General features: G+C 62.3%; 1 protein-coding gene across 2 annotated transcripts in view; it reads left to right on the forward strand.

Annotated features, from left to right (window-relative positions):
- Positions 1–4,816, forward strand: part of MACROD1 (MACRO domain containing 1) — a 116,763-nt gene that overhangs the window by 33,054 nt on the left and 78,893 nt on the right. The window lies entirely within an intron of this gene.

Consider the following 4,816-nt stretch of genomic DNA (forward strand, 5'->3'; position numbering starts at 1 on the left):
GGGGGCCAGGCCCCACCTGACGCAGAGCCGCGGCACCTGCAGGGGCACAGGACACTTGCCGTGAGAGCGGTCAGCGCCCGGGGCCACGGGCGGCGGTCACGCGGGCTGGCGTTGGGCTCTGAGGGACAGCTGGCCGCTGTGAGACCTCATGGGGAGCAGAAGTGCCGCCGTTAGTCAGTGGACAGGACCGTGGGCCTCAGGGGGTGGACTTCACCCAGGGGCTCACCTGAGCCTGTCTTTAGGCCTGATGCTAGCAGTGGCCGGCCCACAGGATGGAGGGGGGCGGGGCGGGGGGGCCAGAGCCACTGTTTCCCGCTGGGGAGGGGCCTGTCGGCCCTGACCCAGGGCTGGGAGGGGAAGCGGATTCCCGGGGGCCTGCGGGCTCAGGAGGGGGCGCTGCCAGCAGCTGCCAGGGAGAAGCTGCGGCGTCTCACTGCGTGCAGTGGAGGGCAGGCCGCTCACGCCGGGTGTCACCGCGCGTCCTGTTTGTCACTCATGGTTTTAGAGCCGCAAGAAGGTGTCAACAGAACAGCTTCCTTGTGTATTTGCAGAAATCCCTCTCCAGGGCAGACGCCCTCCCTCAGCACGCGCTCCGCGTTGGTGGGAGATGATGATGCCACCGCGCCCCTTCCCGGACGGCTGTGTGTGCGCGTGAGCGTGTGTGTACACGCAGATGCTTCTCTGCTTCTCTTGCACTGACACAAATAGAAGGGGGTCTGTGCTCTGTGAGAACTGTGTACAAGGTGTAATTTCCGTTTTCACAAATGGAAAAATTGCAGCCTGGATTTTTCCCAGATTACGGCTCAGAGTGGTAGGAAGAGTGAATTAAAGAGAAACTATCTCTCAGCCTCTGTGGGAGGTGCCTTCCCGCTGCCCGATGCGCTGCGCTCATGAAGCCTCCTCAGGAGTGGACATGATGGCCTCTCAGGGTCTGGGCCAGGCCCCGCGTGCAGAACGGAGATTGCCCCCCGACGGGCTGCGGGGGCCGTGCTCCCGCGCCCCGGGAGCCCAGGGTCTCCATGTCTAAACGGCGGCAAACCCTCCTGCCCTGCCTGCACCACCCTCCTGCGGCAGCTCCTCCCAGCTAGCACCTGCTCTTCGCCCTTCAAGACCCAGCTCAGCTGTCTCCTCTGCTAGGTCTGCTGCCCAGACAGAGCTCCCCTCGCCTGCACCCATCCAGCCAGGCACACAGCCACCGTCCATGCATCCAGCCGGCATCCCGCAGAACTTTACTGAACACTTGTCACGTGCCAGCCTGGCTTCTAGCCCTTGGGGTCTGTCCTGCTGGGCTGGGAGAGCTGCACCAGAGCAGCGCTTTCGCCTAAGCCTGTACAGACATACGAGTCACCTAATCTTCCCCCAAACACGAGGTTGCTGCCCTTCCGCTGGGCTCCGGTGCCATGTCTAATGCCTGGGGCCACACCTGTGGGACCAGCTGTCTGGTTGGTGATGGTGTCGAGTGTTCCTGCCAGATTTCTGGTGCTCAAGGGTGGGAGCGGTGGCTGTGTGGCTTACGTCAGAGACAGAGGGAGCAGGCGCAGGGCTGAGCAAAGGAGGACCACCCCCATGGCCCCCTGCATACTGGTGCCCCCCTGACGTTCAGGGGCCTTTGCCCCATGGTCATGCCCATGGCTAACCGCTAACTCCGCTCAGGGTCTGTTAGAACATGAAGCTTTCTTGGTCCTTGAGGTGGGTTCCAGCCAGGTCAGAGGCCCGCCAAGGACCCCCATCCCCACCCGCCGCTGGAAGCAGGTGAGGGTGGGGATGAGCACACGAGCCTGTGTCTCCCAGCCCCAAGGGGAGCTGGAGGAAGGGGCAGGCGAGGCATTGCCGGCCCGAGGGGCCGCACGCCTGCCAGGGGACTCCTCACTGTCCCCAGAGCTCGGGCTAGGGTTAGTCACGTCCAGACCCACCCTCGCCCCGCGCCTGAACCTGGCCTTGGTCTGCTTCCTGCACGCTAAGCGCCGGCGCTGGGTGGGCCTGGCTGTCGCCCTGCTGCCCTGCTCCTGTCATGTCCCCCCAGTGCCCTGCACCACGCTAGCCAGCGCCTCCTCCGCTCCTCCCCTCCCTGGTAAACCCAGGGCTGCCCGGCCCTGGCCCAGCCTCAGACTCGGCCTCAGACTCGCCTCATGCCAGCGGCTCGGAGGGGCACTGGCCCCCACCGTGGGGAGGACGGCTCCCCCAGCGGGGCTCCCAGCTGGACGTGCCGCCGCGGGCCAGGAGAGCAGGCACCAGGGTGAGCCTCCCTCCGCCTGCACGATGTACCTGCGTCCGTCTCTCACAGCGCGCGAGGTTCCGTCCCTCCGTCGCTTCACAACTGCTGAGGCTCAGAGGGGCAGGGCCCGTCCACTGCCCGGCCATGCAGGCCTCCACCTGCACACCTGTCCCCGTTGGAGCCGCAGCTGAGAAGGGGCTGGGGCCTGGCGGTCCTGTCAGAGGCTGCTCTGAGCAGAGGTAGGCCGGGCAGGTCCGGGCAGCAGGGCCTGCTCACAGCCGTCCGCAGCCCCGAGGGTCTCATCTCAGCCGGGAGGGGCTCTGTTCTGAGTCCCCAGCATCTGGCCAGAGGACACACCCCGTCCCTGGTCTGTCCGCTGCCGAGTCACCCAGTGGGGCCTCCAGACGCAACCATGCCGGGCAGTGGGCTGGGCAGGGCAGGCCCACCGACAGCCACGTCCTCCGCGTGACATCGGCTCACAGCTACAGCCCTCGCCCAGAGGCCCCGGCGTCCCGAGAGCGTAAACCGTGTCTCTCAGAGACGCCTGGTGGGTAATCAAGAAGCACTGGGGAGGCAGGCACCCAAGGCCTTTCCGTTCCCCTGTCTGTGGCCTCATCCATCTCGGCTGAGTCCCCCCGCCACCCCCCTCCCCAAGGCCACCCAACACTGAGCTCTCTGGCTCCAGTGAAGCAGCGCAGGGCCTGCGGGTGGGGAGGATGGAGCTTGCCCCCCAGGGGCCCTGTAATTGCCAGGGTGCCGGGAGGCCTTTTCATTCCCTGTGGCGCGTTTGATGGTTTATGTGGCCGTCAGATCAAACCTGGTAAATCGCCTGTCTTTTATGGGGTCGCTCGTCGCGTGGCTCCCGCAGACACCAGCGTGGTGTGAGTTATGACCTGCCAGCCCAATGACTGACAGCAGGTCCTTGTGTTCAGCAGAGTGGGGGAGGGGACATGAGGTGGCAGAGACTAGCAGTCCCCCGAAGGGGGACCTGGGGCAGCTGCCCCACCTCCCCAGAGCACCCCTGGGTCTCAGGCCATGAGCAGTGCACCCCCGGGGTCTCTTAAGGATGAAACGTGGTCACCCTGGCTGCTGAGAGGACCCTCAGCGCCCCTGGTAGACGCAGCTCTTCTGGGCCCAGGGCTGGGCGCTGGGCAGGGCAGGAAGGAGCACTTGGGGCTCTTGGGTGAGCAGGACTTTCCCCAGCCCTGGCCCCCAGAGGCACCTCCCCTCAGGGCCCTCCGGCCTGGCCCTGTACAACCTCGCCCCTGATCTGTCTGCTGCTGCCATTGAGAACTTGTAATGGGTGGGGGTGGGGGTGCCAGTTCTTCTAAAACCTGAAGTTAATTATTTTTCTAATTTCATGCCGCATGCATTATGCATTAGCTGTTATCACTGGCGGTGATTGCAGACAGGTATGCAAATCCGCTGGAGATGTACCTGAAGTTCACCTCCCTGCGTGGGCCGCCTGGGCGTCGGTGGCGGGATGCCCCAAACTTCAGAGAATGCAAATCACTTTAAAAAACAAGACTTTAAAATTATGTCTGAGGAGGTTAATTTTATTGATAACAGGGTTCGATATTAAACTATTCCAGGCCAGGAGGGGGTGGGGGGATGAAAGAAGACACGTGTAATTTTGTTTCTTTCTCTCTCCACCTTATTTAATAAGATGTTCCTGCTCTTGATAGTTCGGTCTCTGTATTTTTAGGCTGAGGTGAATTCCTTTCAGGAAGGAAAAAGGAAAGACGAGGGAAGTTTCAGACAGTAGAAAAGGGGACTGGGGGGCCTTTATCCTTGAGGGCCAGGGAGGAACAGAGGGCCTCCCCAGAACAGGGGAGGCTCTGGGGTCGGAGCTGCCGGATTTCTCTACAGCCTGGGAGAGCCACAGTGAGGGGAGCAGGAAAAACCGGTGTGGTGGTCATAATGATCGTAGAGCGAAACAGAGGCCCTGTTCCTGGAGAGGGTACCCCATTCATTTATCACGATTGACTGTCCAACCCCTCCCACTATAATGCCCGTCCTACAAGTCAGGGTATGTGTACAAATCCAGGTCTCCTTTACTGACCTGGATGGAGCCAAGAAGTACTCATAAACATCTGCTGAAGGATGGATGGATGGATGGGTGGATGGATGGATGGGTGGATGGATGGATGGAGATGCCAAAAGAGAGGCCCCAGAGTCCCAGAAGTAGGTGGGAGGACAACGGGAGGCTGGCAGCTCCCTCCAGCCCCCCGGGAAGGTAGTGTTGCAGGCCCTGGACTGTCCAGTGTCCCTCCCTTCCCAAGCGTCTCACCTGCCCCTCTTGGCTGTCAGTCTCCCCAGCCCTGAGGGAGCACGCTCCAGGGAGATCCCCTCTGATGGGGGCGGCTGGCCTGGCACTGCCCACTACCTGTCTCTCCAGGTGTCCGAGGCTGACCCAGCATTTTCTTTGAGATGGCCCCCCGTCCAGGCCAGACAGAGATGGAGCCCTAGCCCCGAGGACCCTGGAATTGGGAGGTATAGGGCCTTTTTACAGAGAAGGGAAAGTTGAGGCCCTGCATGGGAAGCTCCAGGGGGGAGAACTCCTGTTTCTGGGGACTTGGCATTGAAGATGGCAGAGAAGTG

The sequence above is a fragment of the Condylura cristata genome, unplaced genomic scaffold, assembly GCF_000260355.1.
Source record: "Condylura cristata isolate star-nosed mole 26May11 unplaced genomic scaffold, ConCri1.0 scaffold00015, whole genome shotgun sequence".
Taxonomy (NCBI): domain Eukaryota; kingdom Metazoa; phylum Chordata; class Mammalia; order Eulipotyphla; family Talpidae; genus Condylura; species Condylura cristata.